Consider the following 19,278-nt stretch of genomic DNA (forward strand, 5'->3'; position numbering starts at 1 on the left):
GAAGGAGAAGATGTGTAGATAGTGAGGTGTGTCCTAGGGAAGGATGTGGGATGGTTGAAAATATGGAACATGTGATGTGGGAATGTAAGTTTGCGAAAGAGGTGAGGAGGTATTTGGGAAAAATTATAAAAGGTTTGACTGGTGTAGAAGATTTGAGTTTTGAAATGATAATATATGGGCTGTGTAGTTTAAATAAGGATGAGAGGAGGATATTGTGGATGATTGTAAACTGTATGAAAGGAAGTTTATGGGATGTGAGGAATATCCTAATATTTAAAAAAACAGTTATAAATTCAAAAGAATGCGCTTCCCTGGTCCGTGGAAGGATGTTTGTTTATGGGTATTGGGATCTGAAGAAAAAAGGAAGTGATTTTGTGAAAGCAAAATGGATGTTTCATAAATGGCGGGATTCGGTGTAGGTGGGTTTTTTGTTATTCTTTGATACTAATCTTATGTTTTTTATTTTCCTTTAGAAGGTTTAAATTTTTGTGATGGGTTTTGTTTTGTAATTTGTATCTATGTAAGGGAATGATGTAAATGGGTGAGAACGTGTGAAAATAAAGTTTTGTGTTCTACTATTTTTTGATATGTGGGTGGGATATGGAAAAAAGAAGTGTTTTTCTTTTGTTGATATGTAAATTGAAATTATGTAAATAAAGCTGTTTTTGTTATATCAAAGGGGGTGGAATAAAAATAAAGAGGAGGGTGCTTTTGGGGTGGGTTATGTAAATTTTTTTGTATTGTTACTCCCTCTGATGTTTTATGGACTTTTGTTCAAAATTGTTTGTTTATGTTGAATGTAATGGATGGATGTTTTTTAAATTGTAAGTTGTATATTTTTAAATTTTATTTCTATTTGAATTTAAAAAAAAAAAAAAAAAAAAAAAAAAAAGAGTCAATTGTGTTTGTGAGTAGAGCGCCAGCCGCCTCGGTGGGTTCCTGCAGGTTCCCCCCTTGCCGCTATTGGGGTAGGCACCGCCAGAAAGCCCAGAGAAGTGATCGCCATAGAGTCTTTGACTGTATGGATTTTTTGCTCATTTTTCTATAGGAGGATTTTGTTTTGCATATATGCAAATGGCTGGTGAGAGGAAGAAAGGATCCATTCGAGAACCTGGCTCAGGAGAGCCGAGGATTGTGAATTCGTTTAAAATTATCTCCATTGGTGGACAAGTGGACCTGAAACATCTGGTATCTGAAATTTTGCTGAAGAAGTTGGAAGTTAATTGTGAGGGTATCCTCTACCTACAAGAAAGGCCAGGCCATGAATTCTTCCTGACCTTTACCAGTGCAAATGCTTGCACCCTTTTTTCATGACCAGGTAGTACAAAATATTGATGAGAAAGAACTTGATGGTCTTACCTTTGTGCCTCTGTTTTTGGGTAGTGAAATAGCAGTTACTGTTACTGTGCATAACCCTTTTTTACAACCTGGGGATATTATGTATTACTTAATCCGTGTTTGCCAAAAAGCTGTCTTTGTTAAGAAAGATTATAATGAATTTAATATTTGGAATGGCAAATATATATTCAAAGTCACTCTCAAAACTCGTTTAGATTTATGTGGTGGATTTTTCCACCTTCCATCAGTTGTTCAGCTTGGGAGAGACTGTATCTTCATTCGTTATAAAGGTATGCCTACATATTGCCAGGATTGTAAACAATATTGGCATACTGCAAGTGAATGCCCAAATAAAGGGGTAAAAAAGGTCATGAGGCAAAAGAATGTCCAAATGAAATTATCTGTAATGGATGTGGTAAGATGGGGCATTCCTTCAGGCAATGCGAGGGAAACCTTTGCACAGACTGTTAAAAATGCTTTAAATTCCGTTTTTTTTTTTTTTTTTTTTTTTTTTTTTTGAACAGCATCCCCAAAAAACTCAGAGGGGGAAGTGGAAGGCCTGGAATAGAGAAGGCCAAAGTATCAGCGGTCTCAGTTGAGACTCAACAAAGGCCGACAATCCAGGAAAGAGATACAAGTGAGGTGATAGAGCCAATGAACGTGGCATCGGGAGTGGAGGACTCCTTAGGTCTCGTGAGTACTGAGATTAATAGTATTACCCATCCAGTCCCGCCTTTGGTGCTGGGGGGACCAGAGGATAATGAGGAAGCGGGGGAGGATATGGATGTGTCCGGTAGCTCAAAAAAACGAGCAAGGGGAGCAAAAACGGAGGAGGATAGTGATATCCAACATAAAGTTAAGAAGAATGCAGATGATTGTGCAGGTTTACCGGTAATAATGGAAATGGTGGCTAGCATTCCAAAGCCCAGTAGGGCTACAGAGGAGCCTGAAGTCTGCCCTGTTTCTCCAAGCCAGGAAGTAGTCTTGGTATCGGGGACGGGAAGGATTGAAGAGTTTCCTCCAACCGCCATGACAGACCAACAAAGGGTTAATGCTGTTCTCTCTCCAGGTGTTTTGCCTTTAAGGAAATGATGGATCAGGACCCAGGAATGATTGAAATTAGTATTGGTTCCCTAAATATTAGGGGATGCAAGAGCCCAAGAAGAAGGGCTATAATTTTTGATGTATTGGGTAAGCTTGATTTTTGCAGTAATCTGTTTGCAGGAATGTGCTCTGGATTACAATCCTAACTATAGACACATTTCTAACCAATGGAATCATGGTACTTCTATCTGGTCTGGAGACAACAGTAACCCTGCCTCCGGAGTTGGTATCCTGATAAAAGGACATGACATTAAAATATTATGTTTTGTGGAGGTAGTACCAGGCAGGGCCCTGGTTGCTAAATGCCAATTAGATAACGTAATCTTTGAAATAATGAATGTGTATGCACCTACAGACAAACAAGAAAGAGAAGACTTCCTGCAAATAATACAACATTTTCTAGTTAAATCCAATCCAACTATGGTGTGTGGAGATTTTAATTGTCTCTGGCCTGGGGAAAAGAGAGCTGGCTCCAGGTCCCGCAGGCAGGACAAAACATCAAAAATTCTAAAGGACATAACTATTGACTTTGAATTACAGGACGTTTGGAGATTTTGCCACAAGGACGACCCAGGATATACGTGGGAAAACGCTCTGTCTAAATCCAGGATTGATTTCCTCTTTGTGAGTAAAAAAATTCATATCAGTAAAGTTCAGTTGCAAAATACATTTTTTTCAGATCATAAGATGATAATTGGAAAATTTAAAATCCCTGGGACAGCAAATCGCAAGGGGGTGTGGCCCCTTAACACCTCCTTGCTAGGAAAAGAAAGTGTTAAAAAGAAGAATGAAAATTTATTTTCAAAATTCCAAAAAGGTAAAGGGAATTTTCATTCTGTTATGGATTGGTGGGACTGGGTCAAGTCCCAGACCAAGTCCTTTTTTTCAAAGGAGAGTATACAAGAACCCAGAGAAAAGTTGGCATGGTATAAAACGCTAAACACCCAACTACAAACTTTTATATACCTACAAAACAAAGAGATTGTAATGAAGGAACAAATTAACAATCTCAAATCCAAAATTAAACATGAGATCAAACAAAGAGGGAAACAAATTATTCATAATGCTAAAATACATAATATGGAGAATGACGAGAAGTGCTCTCGCTTCTTCTTTAAAAAGGCTATGGGATCAAAACAAAAGATCATTAAAATAAATAAATAATGTTACCACTCCGGCAGACATGCTAAAAGAGGCTCAAACTTTTTACACTCAACTCTTTAGTAAAAAAAATATAGATCTAAACATAATAAAGGATTGCCTGGATAATTTGGAGCAAAAATTAGAAAATAATGACCATCAATTATTTGTGGACAAATTTCAAGAGCAAGAAATTTTAGAAGCTATCAAAAGTTCTGAAAAGAACAAGTGCCCAGGTATTGACGGCTTACCTATAGAATTTTATGTTGAATTTTGGCATGTTATTAAAAATGACTTTATAGCCGTTTTACAGTCAGCCGCCGAAGGAAACAATATGCCGGCATCGTGGAAAAAAGGAGTGGTAACACTTTTGCCGAAAAAAGGTAACTTGGAGTCATTGGAGAACTGGCGCCCAATAACCTTACTAAACTGCGACTATAAAATTTATGCTAAGATTCTGATGGGTCGCCTTAAAAAAGTTATGGGCAAAGTTATACATTTCAGCCAGGAGTGTGGAGTCCCTGACAGATGTGCACATGACAATTTGAACTTCTTTAAGGATGCCGTATAGTATCAGCGTGACAGGGACCAGAAAATCGCGCTGGTATCTTTAGATTTTGCCAAAGCATTTGATATGGTATCACATGAGTTCTTGTGGGCCGTTATGAAGAAAATGATTTTACCAGATGCATTTATACATAATATATTCTCTCTTTATAGTGACGCAACTAGTCAAGTCTTGGTAAACGGTCATCTTTCGGGAGATATTCCATTGGAGTCCGGTGTGAAGCAAGGTTGCCCGCTGTCCCCACTCCTCTTCGTGTGTGCCTTGGAACCTTTGTTGGCCCTCATTAGGAAAGATAAGATGGTAAGAGGGGTCCATCTACCGGGAGGTAGTGGGGATATGGCAAAAACATTAGCTTATATGGATGACGTAGTGGCAATTTGCACAACCGAGGCTGCAATAAATAGAGTCCTCCTTTTAACAAACATCTTTTGTTCTGGATCAGGCTTCAAGTTAAATTTAAACAAATGTGAATGTCTAAAATTGGCAATTGGAGAAAAACGGACATCAAAATCAAAACAGTAGACTCTGTAAAAATTCTGGGGGTCCTTTTTGACAGTTCTAACAATGGATACGCTAGTTGGGAAAAAGAACAAAATTCTGTAAAGAACTGAGCTATGGAAATCTAGGAAATTGACTATGGAGGGATCAATCCTTATTGCTAAGGCTGTCATGTTACCCTTAATGCTTTACTTAAGCCCTGTCTTTCCACCTAATAATAACACAATTAGATCCTTGAACAAAACCATGTATCGTTTCATCTGGAACTCGACGGCGGAAAAAGTAAAAAGAGTAATGCAAAGAGAAGAGTAATGCAAAGAGTAATGCAAAGAGAAAGGTGCAAAGGTGGAAAATCAACACCTGACCTGAGGAAAGCTCTATGGGGTAGTTTCTTTTCTTTGAGTTTGAGAAACCTCAAAGAAAAACCAAAAAATTATTGGAATTTCTTTCTAAAATACGCAGCTGTGCACATATTCAGAAAAAGAGCTTGGTTCAAGCCCACTTTAAATACACCAATTCTGATTACGCCACCCAAACAATACTTGATCTTGGAGAAATTCATAATAGATTACAATCTAAAACAAATGGAACCAGAAACTTTAAGAGTTTTTGCAAAACTTAAAGCAGGAATCAGAAACGAAATTACAACCCCGGTAGCGAATTTTGGTGAAACAAAAGCAAAAAGTATATGGATAATGGTCAACCAAAGTTACTTATCAAATGAACTAAAGGGAATAGCCTGGCAAGTGGTACACGAATGCCTGCCAACGCGGGCCTTTCAGCATAGGAGGGGCATGGTGGCCAGTGCCAGGTGTCCGAGATCAGGATGTGGTGGAGATGAGTCCACAATGCATTTGATGTGGAATTGTAAACACGCCCAGAATATGTGGAAAATGGCAGGCTCAATGTTAAAATTGCAATCAGGTCTGCAAAAATTTAGACCACGAAATGGTAATGTACGGTTTGGACAAATTTCTTGGAGGAAAACCAAAGTTCTTTGGATAACAATGAAATGCCTAAAAATTGGCTCTATGGAGGATGAGAAATATCTATGTATATAAAGAAGATAACATAACAACTCAGGAGTGCATCAAATATGCCTTAGGGAAGATGTACGACGTCTTTTTGATGGATTGCAAACAGCTGGGGACGCCCAGCGCAACGAGTGAATGGTGTCTGAATGAATGGAATGCTTTAGTGGTTTGAGTGATTTAAACTAATCATGTTAATTTCTTCTTACAGGTCAACTGAAGCTTAAGCTTGAAAGTTATATTAAACTAACATTCCTATTTCTTATTATACCTTCTCCTCTAGGGGCAAACCGGTTTTTGTTCAAGATTTAGTGTTTTTTAACTAGTTCTCAAATTCTAGATGCCGGCATAGGCAGGTTTTTTTTTTTTCCCCCTTCTCGGTTGCTCAATAGGTCTGAACTACCAATATCTGGATGATATGATCAAGACTTGTAGAGGAGAGATATCCTTTATAGCTGTCTAATTGGTGGTTTATATATGAGTTCTATGATCAAATATGAAGTGTTTTTTGATTAAAAACTATAAAATGTGGGGAACCTGTTCATATATGCTATTTTCATCCAAAGTAAATCCAAGGCTTAGCAGGGCAAAAGTAAGTCCCTGTGAGAAACCTAGGGTTTTATACCTTCTGAGCATTTGCCAGAATGGTCTATATGTGATGGTGCAGGAATTGTGCCTTCCCGGAAGGGATTTCTTTATCAAATGATGAATTTTTTGTACAAATGTTTCCTCTTTAAAAGGAGTTTCATGTTGAGTCCAATGTTACTCATGCTACAAATGGTTCTTTTTGAACTTCTTGAAAAGATGTTTTACTGTTCAAAATATAAAAACTGTATACTCCTGTACCGTTGTGGTGGGAGTTACGGATGACAAAAATGTATGTTTAAAACTTAATCATGATGCTATTATGTATCAACACCCCGTCCCCGAGATGGTGGCTAAATGATGATATGTATTAAGCTGTTTATGTATGTACATATTACAAATTGATGCTCTTGCCAATCCTTTGTTAGGCGACCAAAAATGTATAAATTTGTATTACGGATACATGGTCTAGCCGGTCCTTTGATAGGCGACAAGAATGTGTATGTATTTCATAGGCCAAGCCCTTCCCCTAGAGGTGGGTGGCCTTTGTGCCTTTTCTCTTTTCCTTTGTTCTTAAGGTTGGTCTCCAAAAGTTCTTGCTACCTGGAAAACAACAGGATTTCCTTTCCATGAGGATTATTCTTGGATTTCCTTTTTCTGGACCAACTAATACAACACACGAAAGATACCTTCTTGGATTTTTTTCTCTTTGGGGGATCACCCCTTGGACTTGAAGGACTCTTTGATATTACCCAACTATGGACACTATGGCTGTTTGTCCAAATGGACTATGTTTGATTTTGTTTACCTACATTTGGGATGAAACCTTGCTGTGATAACCTTTGAAACAAATATTTGTACTACTTACCTGGTTTGAAAAATGATTTTCTTTGGATTATGTATATATGATTGTTTTCTATTTTCATAATAAAAATATAAAAAAAAAAAATTAGTGTTCAGGGTGGAACGGGCATTAGCGTCTTGGAGGGGAGATGCTGTGTCCTAGTACCTCTGTTAAGGACAGTCTACCTGTGGTGTAGCTCTGTAAGGAGCCACTCTATGCAAACCTGCCGGCCTTGTCCACCGGAGGAAGAGCATGGGGCCTGCCCTGATAAGGAGCTCCCATGGGCTTGACTGACCCGCTGGTGGGAATGGAGAAAAACTTGGCCTTACCAATCGGTCTGATGAGTGGTCCGAGTCTCGCCCCAGTGTCGTACCCCTGGAGTGGCAAACCAGGGGCACCTTAAAATCACTTGGGTTTGGGACCCCACTTGATTTTTGGATGCACTATGCACGTCACTGCTTATATTTTGGATTCGTCACATCGCCTTATTCTGCATTAGCTGCAGCTAGTGCAGACGGGCAATGTTTAAAACCTGTTGCCCTGTGTGTTATGCACAGAGCACACTTATTATTTAAATTTTTTTTATGTTTGTCACAGTCACTGGTGTGGTATTTGTCTGCCACTTTTGATGGAGGGTGCTATTCCCTTATGGGCTGGCCCTGAAGTCTTGGAGAGCGCCTTGGCCTAAAAACCACGCGCTCTCCCTTAGTGGGAGCCTCTCTTCGGGAGCGCTCCCAGCTTAGTATCTTGTGGGACCTGTATGCGTTGGTCCCAAAGAGAAAAGGCCCCTCTCTGGCCTCGGTCAGAGGGGCACGTGTGTCCATTCTGGCTTGGGCTCGATGGGCTTAGTATCCAGCCCTCGTCTGGAGAAAAGGGTGGCCTTTCCCTCTTGAGGAGGGTTTCCAAATAGTATCCCAGTGCACGTTTTTTGCACCAACACTTTTTTACTGTTCACGGGGTGTGTTTAAAAAAAAAAAAAGGGATCAATGTAAGGACCATCATGCATTGCACCAAAGCTAATAATTACATATGTAAACTTTATAAAAAAAAAAAAAAAACGATGTAAAATTAAATAAATGTTTTTCAATGTTATTTACAGAAAAAGTTTATCAATAACTTGACAAATGGTTTAACATTTAATGATGGATATATTTTCTCTCACTAACTTGTGATAAGGTTAATCACAAGGGGTGCTTTTCGGACATCATCAACGTGTATGCCTTAAACTAATGAGTAAGGAAAATATTGAACTGGGGTGATGCCTGGTTCCTCACCCATTGTGAGAAGAATTTTTGAAGGAGTATAGGTCTCCCTGTGGAGGATCTGCTTACTTTGCAGGACCTTCTAGAGCTGAGATCTGCTCTTACCTGTGACAAGTAAAAAATAGACTAAAGTTCGTTTAACCTGGGTATGTCCAGTAATTAAGACACACCTGCTGAAATATTTCACTCTCTGTGTAGGGTCTGAGGCTATTGACTATTCTCTTTACAGTAGAGCTATTGGAGCTCCTAGTGGTTTGGATTTATGTACAGAGAATTATTTACCATTGCCAAAGCGTTTGTTATAGGATCACTAAAATGTGCACAATGCTAGATAAATGAGAACAAATGAATACTATTACTAAGAGAGGAGATTGGATTGAGGGAAGAAAAGAGAAGTTAAGAGAGGAGTGAGGGACAAGGCAAGAGAGAACATGGATAGGGGAGAGGAAAATGGATGAGGAAGACAAGAGAAAATGAGTATAGATTGGGGGACTTGAATGAAGAGAGAAGTGTAATGCCTTCAGTACATGTGATACCAGGCTCAGATCTCTGCACTGTATATGACCTCAGTATAATCACTTTTACTTTGCGCATGCTGTTACTGTAGACCTTGTCAGCCAGCAGTAGCATGTTCCAATTCCACATAGAGGTGATGTAATAGCGCCCCCTGCTGATCATGATGCACTAGGTGGCCTTGAGGGAAATCCAGCCCTTTGGGAGGACATGCATAAGATCTTCCTACAGAAAGAACATATGTGGATCTAGAAACAGAAAACCACAACATATCCAGGTCTCAATTAATGTATCAGTTTTCTACCCTCTTTATGTCAAACCCATGACCTTTAGTTTACAAGACCAATGCCCTACCCCTTGTCCAGTGTGCTACACTTTTTCCCCTTCACTGCATCATGAATATACATAGGGGGAACTATGGTATATAAGGATAGAGAAAATAAAAAAATGACAAGAGCAGCATTTTTCATATTTTATCTAGGTTACAGACAACAGGGAGGGGAGGAAAACAGGAAGATAAATACAAGGGACTAGGCCTTCAATGGCTAGGGAAAAGGAAATGGTCACCCCCTACAGACACCCTAACCTAGCCCTGACTCCTGACAGTATAAACATCCCCTGATGGTGGGAATAGTCATACACTGTAACCTAGGCCCTAGTAACCTTGCATAAACCTAGGAGTAGTGACTGGGCTTGAGACTACTGCTTCCTTCCCTGATGAAAGAACCAATGTCTCCCTGAGGCCTAGTAACAACGAAACACCAAAAGAAGTTCAACTTATCTTAACAAGCAGAGGAGCAGGAACTTTGGAGAGGCCACCACACCAGCTCTTCACATCCCAGAAGTAAATATCAACCGCATACCATGAAGTGTGAGGCCAGACTAAATGGAGGAGCAGTAATGACCATCAGCTGCACCTGATACAAGGGTGCGGTCATTACAAACAACAACACAGAAACAAGGAGACAGTCAGATAACCTCACGTGCAGCTTGTCTCACAGATCTTCTAACCTTAGACAGGGAAAGGACCATGACAATCTATTAGTGATAGACAAGAAACATAAAGATACCTTCTAACCATCTTTATGTGTTCCAAACTTGTAATTTACTTCTACCAGACCGCCATGGCAGCATCATGACAGATATAAAAGCAAAGCACAGATGGGGATTTAATCTTTGATGATGAAGAAACCCATTCCAGGGTTGTTGGATCACATTGGTTCATCCATAATGGTCTATTTTCTGCAATCTTGGATAACTTCTGTAAAGCAGCCCAATGTGCAGTAACCTTACCTGATTGTCCACCTGTGCTTTATGGTGGCATTCCATGCTAATTCTTTAGAGAAATTTCCCACCACTTCCTCTGGATTTACTGTAAATGACATGAAATGGACAATTTACTTTATTTACTCTATGTTATTTGTCTGATTTTTAGCAATGAAAGTGCAACAGGTAACATTGTCATCAATGGTCAGGGTGATTGATGCATACAATGTATAGTGTTTATGAAAACTTATGATGGTTTTGTGTTGAAATCTAAAGTGATAAGAGAAGCAACATGAAAGGTTACCCAAAGGTACAGATAGGGATTGAACCCACAATTTTTGGTTTATGAAACCAACACCTTACCACTTGGCTACTGTGACTTCTGTAAGGGCAGATGTAAGTTTACCATGCAATTCGAAGAAGGGTATTAAGTAGCATTTTGACTTTAAAACCAGAAGCATTTTGAGTTCACCATGGATCCCATCATCTCTGCAAAGGCATAAGAGAAAACAAGGGGCCACACACCATAATCTCCATGTCATGTGTGTGATATGAATGGTCCCAGGTGAACAAAGGTGACACATTCAGATATGGTTTCTTGCTAGTGCTCCATAAGTGTTGAGTTTTAAATACTGATTTTTTGAAAATTCTTCAATTTGCTTTTCATGTATTATTAATTATGAAGTCAGACATAGAGCTTTCCCATCAGCAGAAAACATATTTGCTGATTGCAAAGCTTATGGTTTGCTCCAGTAGTGCTGGGTCTTCTATATATGGAAAAGGAGTGGATCTTGGCAACCAATGCAGCCAAGCCCTTATGCTGCAATGGCCAAGGGGTAAGGGCATGGTCTCATAAAGCAGCAAGGCTTTGGATATGCAGTTAAATGATGAATTTATTATTTAACAATTTATCAGGACTTGGGAAAATATCCCATCATATGAGTACTTTGGTGATCCAGTAAAGAATGAATCAATTTTTATAATTATTATTATTTGTAATAAAAAGGTTTTATATAGTGCCAACAAATTACGAAGCACCATACATTAAATACAGGTTGTATACAGTGTGTAGTCTTACTATAACTTTACAATGGCTTTTTTTTATCTAAACTGATAGCAGAAGGAAGATGAATGGTCAACCAAAGGCACAGATGGGGATTGAACTCCTGAGCTTTGGTTTACAAGAGCAACAGTTTACCACTTGGCCACTGAGCCTTCTGTAAGTGTAACTGTAGGATTATCATGCAATTCAAAGGATGATATTAAGATTTCTGAACACAGTCTTTAAAACCAGAAGCATTTTGAGTTTCACTATGCATCCCATCAGCTCTACACATCCAGGTAGAAGAGAAAACAAGGGGCCGCACTCCATCATCACCATGTCATGTTCATAATTTGAATGGTCCCAGGTGAACAAAAGGTGATACATCCAGATATGGTTGTCTTGCTAGTGCTCCATATTTGTAGAGTAATGTTTTATATTTTTCAATTTTTCAATTTGCTCCATGTTTCATAAAAAAATGCTTCAGTGTGTTCCAATTCTGTAATCACCTTGGTTAGCCTGGGACCAGCAAAGTTCTGAGATTGACACTGATACATGGGTAATACCAATTGCTAGTTTCAAACCTTCCTAAGCAAGCTTGCATGTTCACGTTAATGCAAGTCATGATCATGTTCACGACACCACATGTATGGAAATTTTCTGTTTGTCAACTATGTAAACTGGCTTTGGCAGGAGGCCCTGTGCATTATGTAGGCTTTCCAATATACATCTTTCTTCTTTTGGGTTTGTATGGCTACTACACATTGGGCTCATTTAATGAAGTTAACCCAGGACCACAGAACATAGACCATGATGGGTAAACCAAGGTGACCCACCAATCCTTGAATGGATTTCCTCACAACTGTTTGCCATCAGGTAGCAAATTATTTCAATGTGAGAATTACTGAAAGTGCAATCAAGACGGAGTTGGGTACCTGCAGAGAGAACAGTGGGTTAGAACAAACGTTAATTCATTCTTTACTGGATCGCTAAGCTTCTCATATGATGAGCTATTTTCCAAAGTCTTGATGAATGGTAACAAATCCAAACCACCGCTATTGAAACATTTAATTTAATAGATTCTTAACACAAATAGCGAATGGTGACTGAACCCATGATTACAACATCTTACCACTTGTGGTAAGGTGATGGAGCCAATTATTTGTTTTATCACTGAAATTTCCAAGAGAAATTGTAAAATGTGTTTGCAATGTTTAGAAGTTTTCAACCCATTGACAATATTGATTTCTGGTTTAGGCAATAAAGATTTCCTACTGCCTTAAACATAGAGATAAGGAAGTGGGGAACATTAAAATAGACCACAGAGCAAGGCTGGGGATTGAACACAAGAACTCCAGTTTATGATATCAACACCTTACCACTTGCCACTGCAACAAGTAGCACTTTGCTCACGTTGCTGAGAACCACTCTTTATCACTATATTAAAAGGTTTAACACTACTGGAGCAGACAATTAGCATTGCAATCAGCAAATATGTTTTTTACTGAAGGGAAAGCTCTATGTCTGACCAACCCTTGACTGTTTTCTACATTTGCAGAGAGATCTGTGGAAAAAAAGAGGCCAGAGACAAAGCCTTAATTTCGTGCTACAAAACCTTCATAATAAAACATGAAGAGCAAATTGGAGAATTTTCAAACTGTAAAAAATTATTTTACAATTATTCAGCACTAGCAAGCAACCTTATTTGAATGTCTCACCTTTGTTCTCCTGGGACCATTCATATTACGAACATGACATTGAGATGATGGTGTGCAACCCCTTGTTTTCTCTTCTGCCTGGATGTGTAGAGCTGATGAGATCCATAGTAAAACTCAAAATGCTTCTGGTTTTAAAGACTGTGAACAGAATTTTCCCTATCATCTTTAGAAATACATGATCCCCCTACAGTCAAGCTTGCAGAAGGCACAGTGGCCAAGTGGTAAGGCGTTGGTCTCGTAAACCAAAGATCATGGGTTCAATCCCCATCTGTGCCTTTAGGTGATCATCTTCCTACTGCTATCAGTTTAGATTTCAACAAAAACTACTTCATAAGAACACTACACATTATATACAAACGCAAAAAAATCAATAGAAAGAAATACAATAACAAGACTTATGTAGTCTGGTATGCAGTGGACATAAAAATACTTGCATTGAAAAATCTAAATAAAATGTTTAATACATTGACGCTTACCAGTCCTTGTACATTGTAGTACAGAATAGAATTTTTTTTCCTTACCAAAAAAGATATTTTGCCACCAGCAATATGCTTTGATCTGCCCGGAAAATATGACTATTCCACAGTTAATTCTCCAGCACAATCTCTTCTTTTTGCACAATAGCTGTTGGCCCAGATGGAAGGGAAGGAAAATACTATAGATCAGCCATTCCCAAACAGGGTTCCATGGAGCACAAGATTTCCTCCACATTTTGCAAAATGCTTCAATGTGTTCTGTGATCACCTTTTTTTGATTGAATTAGTAAACTTTATTCATCACAAAAACAAAAGTATTACAGTAATCAGGGTATATTCATACATAGAATTGCAACACAACGCATAAAACACTACATTACAATTTCCCCCAACACACTCGCAAAAAAATACATACAGTCCTTCAGTGTGATGCCCGACATGAGGTACGAGGCAAAGGCCCGTCTCTAACGTCTTGCATGCCCCAGTAGAACACCAGGATAAACTTTTATACAACTTATACAATCCTATGGAGCTCACAGGTCCGAAGCTTTATTTGAGCTTGTACATTGGGTGGGTGTTTCTTGCTTGAAAGAATCTGCAACTCTTAACTTTCAAGAACTCCCTCTATTCACTTACCTGAAAAGAGCCTTTTGGCCTCCCTCCAGTTTACATACAGTAAATTCATCCCTCAGTTACTCCATCAGTTCCTCTCTTTCCAACAGGGTGCAATTTAGCTTCCAGGAGCCTGAGTCAGGGCCGAAGCCCCAGGCAAGGTCGTCCTGAAAGAGAATGGCCCTGTGGTCCGAGAAGAAACAAAGGACTATTGCACCTTACTTCTCTTGATGTGAGAATGAAGTCAATCCTTGAATGGGCGGATCCATCGAGGCAGCACCAGGTGTAATTTACTGTGCCGTTCCCGATAGGGCCCACAACGTCCTTCAAGAAAGCTTTTGCCACCATCTCTTTGAGAAGGCGGGAGGTAATGTCAAACTTTGCCATGATGCCGGAGCTGCGCCCATTGAGCAGTTGAAATCAACGCCCATTATTACTGCTTTTGTAGAGTCCTCAGGATCTGGAAAAGCTCCAGTTGCTCAGTCTTCCCAGGGCAGGCGTACATGTTGATGAGTCTAATAGGCTCTCCTGCCCATGAACCATCCATGACCAGTAGTCGGCCACAGACAAGCTCATGTACATCGTCATGCGTGAAACGTCCAACCCTGATAAGAATTGCTACACCTGCTGACTTGCATTTGCCACACCCAGACCAGTAAGAGCGACCCTGGGTACACTGGAAGAACAGATGACTGTACCTCCTAGAGGAGGGAAGGCACATTCCTGCAACATGACAATGTCACCCGGTTGGGTGTCCACTAAGCTGAGTACTGTCTGCCTTCTGAATGCATCTCTTATGCTCCCCACATTGATGGAAAAGATCGAAATCTTAGCCATGATGATTTGGAGAAAAAGTGACTATTTAGCACAAGCTGCACAACTTAGGAGGGGGGATGTTTCCTCCGCTTCTTTGTCCAGCTCCCAGAATGGTACCTCGTCTGTGGTTGGCTGGAACAGGCTGGGGTCATGGGGAATGTTGGCGAGGTATAAAACCACGTCCGACATCTCCTCAGTGTACTAGGGGGAGGAGGAGGAAGGGGGCCACCACTTTCTCCTCATTTGGTATCCACTGTGGAGGGAATGGGCAGGGGGGAAAGGCCTCCTCTGAGGTCAGATCCAGGGCAGGGGTGGGGGCAGGATCTGTGGGTGGGGAGGTGAGTCTGTGAGAATGAGGGCTGTGGGCTGGGTGTTGGGTTCTGTGGCAGGTGGGGGAGGAAATTGGGCCTGTACTTCAGGGTCAGTGGGGGGTGTGTATGAGTTAGAGTGTTGAGGTAGGGCCTGAAGTTCCAGGTCTAAGGGGGTTGCTGGTGGTGGCCAGGAGGCCCAGCTGGAACCTGAGGTGGGTCCTGGGGTGCTGGGTCCTGGGACTGGGGTGGGATGGGCGTGGGTTGGGATTCTGGGGCAGTGGCCTGAGCCGGTGGAAAGCTGGCTTGGGAGGGGGTTTGGGCCATGGGTTGGGAAGGAGTCTGGGCTTTGGGTTGGGAAGGTGTGGGATGGGACCTGGTAGGGGTTTGGGGCTGGGTGGCAGGGGGGGGGAAGTACTGAGAGATGGAGGGGGAGCAGGTTGCTCCTGAAAGCCTGGGGGCTTATGCTCACCTCTGGGGGACCATTCCTTGGTGAGTTATCACGTCCAGTGGTGCCTAGGTTTCCTGATCCTTTGAGTACCCCAGCACAGGATCTTGTACGTTTGGGGCAATCCCTGTACCAATGCTATTTGTTTCCATAGAGGTTGTAGGTCTTGGTCTTTGGGCAATCCTCCTGAGACATTGCAAAACCTGCAAAAAACAATGGTACAGTTCCTACTTACCGGTCCCTCTGCACGGTACGGTGACTGGTCCCTCTGCATCTTCTGCAGGTTCGGGGCATGTCCTTGTAGTTGAGGATACCAGGTGACGGTCTGATGGTTATGCACTGTGGCAAGTGCTGGAGTTCTCCTGTGGTGGAGTCCCAATGCAGCATCCAGGTCAGGCACCATTTCCTGGTCCAGAAGCCATTGATGTCCAGGATGCAGACTGGTTCCTTGAGCACAGTGCAGAACCTCTTTAGGAATGTCCTGTCCAGGTATGTGAGGGCTGCACATTGACACTGTGACCCGCCTTTTTTCCCTTTGAAAGGGTGAACTGGCAATGAAATTGCCGAAAGAGGATCCAGGTTCTGCCGTCTTCACCTTTTCCCAGTATCTTCTACACACCTGTAATGAGACAAAGGTTATATAAAAGATACCTTTCATGAAGGCTTGGATGGAGAGGGTCTCAGCCTTGGGGAAGCCTTGGTCCAGGACCATCAGCCTTCCAAACACGGGGGTAATATCCGGGATTTGTCCGTCCACCTCCCTCAGCACCACCGTCTGTTTCATGCAGGGTTCCAGGGTAGGAACACTGTTGGCACTCCTGCTGGTCCCTGCTGGTGGTGTTGTTGCTGGGGCAGGTCCCCCTGGAGCAGGGGTGTCTGTGTCTCTTTTGACACCGCTGGCTTAACCTGGGGCAGTGTGCTTTGTCTTCTGCGTGGCCTTCTTTGGTGCCACTTCTGCGGACTCGGACACCTTGGGCTTCGGATTCTGGCTTCGGCTTCCTTGGTGTCCTCTCCTCTTTGTTTCCTGGTGATTCGATCTTTAGCTTGTTCCCTTTAGAAAAGCAATTCTGTGCTCACCACCTGGGTAGTGACCCAAAGTAGGGGGGTAGGGGTGATAAAAATCTCTTTCCTGGAGAGGGCTAAGCCTATAGCCCTATAGCAAGCAAGTAGGTGAAGACAAATTTAATTGGCGATCCTGCAAGGCTGAGCAGAGGGTACCTCACTAGGACCTATTGGCTTGGATAGATGCAAGTGCTTCTCCACCATCTCAGCTTAAAAGGCCTGACAAAACAAAGGTAGATTTTTTTTTTTGATTATTATCAAAGTATAAAAAGAACAAATGACATCAACTAAAACAACACAAATAACACACTTTGCAAAAATAAACCTAACAAATTCTCTTTTTCTATAGCAAAACTGGAGGCAACAAAAATAACTCCATCCGGAGGAGAAAACCCAAGTAAGTAAAACATAAGTCTGTAAAGTAAATGTCAATGTTCATATTCTGGCACGGGATAAACAGAAGGGAATTTCCAAATGTAAATCGCTATATTTTGGCAAAGGATAAGCAGAAATGGAGTTCCATTGTATGGAATATTATATATATTATATGGTATACCATATTCCGACCGAAAGTCCATCATAGGTCCATCAAGTTAAAAAGCAAATGGATCCAACTTGGCTTTAAAAGAACAACTGAACACTGAAAACATACATACAACTGAACTGAAAACATACAGTCCAACATCGTAAAGAAAATAATGCCATCCAGCAAGGAAAATATCATAAAAGGCTTTGGCAGCCCTCGTCCAGGGGAACGGGCAGCTCCAGTATCGCATGCTTGTGTGCAAGGGTTAACATAGACCCTGATCTTACTTTACGTAGGGTAACCAACAACATTATTAGATGACATAATACTATTTTTATATTTTGCACAAATGTGTGCACACTGAGTATTTTAAACCTCTGCAACCAATTTGAAGTTGACCACATTTGGATTAACTAGCATAACATTTTCATGTTAAAAAAAGCATTCAAGACTTTGGCTGCCCTCCTCCAGGGAAACGGGCAGCTCCAGGCTCGCATGCTTGTGTGCAAGGGGTTAATCATAGACCCAAGGGAGCATGAGAATTGCTGGTTGAAACCCATGATCAGGATGACACATCATAATGTTTAAACTTCCAATTTTTCAGTTCCATATGCAAATGGAAAACACATCATAGTATGACTTCATGACATAATACTTAGTTTTCCATGCACATAGACATGAGCACAATTTTGTGCACACCAGGATAGTTTGAGCACTGTAATCAATGTGCAGGAAATCCTCCCTTAAATTAAGGTAGATTCATCATCACATGTTGGTATAACATTACATATCCATGTTTGATAGGCACACATCGTAGCCTTCTCATTTCTATTTGCATAAAGCAAAATTCACCTCTGATGCTTCATATGAACATTGACACTTGAGCTTTTGCATAACAGATGTACAAACAAGGTGTTATCAGGCTTATGTCTCAGACAAAAGGATGTAGGTGACCATGCACAGGAGATATATACCTCACAATATAGATGGCATGCACATGTGATTAGTTGTATGTGATTAGATATGTATTATAATTTGAGTAGTATTATAGGTGACATAACCTCACAAAGACAGTTTCTACATTTTGAGTAGGGTTTGGATCCATTGCAGATGATATGACACTCAAAGTATACCATAAAGTGTGACATGAGTCCTAAAACACTTAAACACATAGACTGACACTGTACAGAGGTGCACCTCTTAGTTTGATCTTATGCTTGTGTAGGGGACATGCATTGTTCTATCTGCTTAAGTTGTAACTTTGTAAATTGCAAATAAAGTTGTTGAAGTGTTTCCTGCCCCTGATAGTGGTCTGAGAAACCCCATCAGGAGTGGTGTGTGTGTTCCTGAACTCCGGAGACTTTGCCTGCATCCCTGCAATCCGGGATCACAGCATACACAGCCCAATTGTCGGTTGGAGGATCTCCTTGCTGTTTTCAGGATCATCTCATCAGGACATCTTTGTTACACTCAACTCCAGAGGCCTCTGCAACTTTTTCTGACACTGATCATTACTGGAGGTATTTGTGGTAATAGACTGTATATATACCCGGGTATATCTGTGCACAATTCTTCTCAGGACTCTATGTGCTTGATATATGTACTCATTGATGTTTATTGATTGTAAATATTATTACTGTTTTGAGATATAAAGCTTACAAATACTCCAACCTGTGTGTTCATTTAGCTGCAATGGTTAATGTTGCATGCTGGGTGTAGTGGTTCCTCGGGTGCTGTTTTATATTGCAGTTATTATTTCTGGTTAATGTCCCAAGGGAGCCCCTCTGCTAACATAGACCCTGTTCTGGGTGGAGGCACTGCCAACTTTATTAGTATCCTCACTCTTCCACATAGCGAAGGCCCAGGATCCTCTGGGCTCAGGATCCCCTGTTAGCTACAGGTTAGTGACATAGCCTGGTTTGTGGGAGTCATTTACATGACCCCCCCCACATAACAGGGCTACACCTGCTTGCTGAGTTGAAACTTTTTAAATTGCAAATAAAGTTGTTGGAAGTGTTTCCTGCCCCTGATGGCCTTAGAAACCCCAGAGATCACTTAGCAATGAATAGAAATGCAAGAAGTACAAAGACAGATGGGAACATGTGCTCAGCCAGGGTATGT

General features: G+C 41.0%; 2 non-coding genes across 2 annotated transcripts; both read left to right on the forward strand.

Annotated features, from left to right (window-relative positions):
• The first annotated feature begins 8,324 nt into the window (after window positions 1-8,324).
• Window positions 8,325-8,472, forward strand: LOC140330196 (U12 minor spliceosomal RNA). The gene has a single exon (XR_011920666.1). It is a non-coding gene; the product is annotated as a U12 minor spliceosomal RNA (small nuclear RNA).
• A 4,641-nt stretch (window positions 8,473-13,113) lies between these two features.
• Window positions 13,114-13,185, forward strand: TRNAT-CGU (transfer RNA threonine (anticodon CGU)). Its single transcript has one exon. It is a non-coding gene; the product is annotated as a tRNA-Thr (tRNA).
• Window positions 13,186-19,278: the final 6,093 nt, after the last annotated feature.

The sequence above is a fragment of the Pyxicephalus adspersus genome, chromosome 4 (genome assembly GCF_032062135.1).
Source record: "Pyxicephalus adspersus chromosome 4, UCB_Pads_2.0, whole genome shotgun sequence".
Taxonomy (NCBI): domain Eukaryota; kingdom Metazoa; phylum Chordata; class Amphibia; order Anura; family Pyxicephalidae; genus Pyxicephalus; species Pyxicephalus adspersus.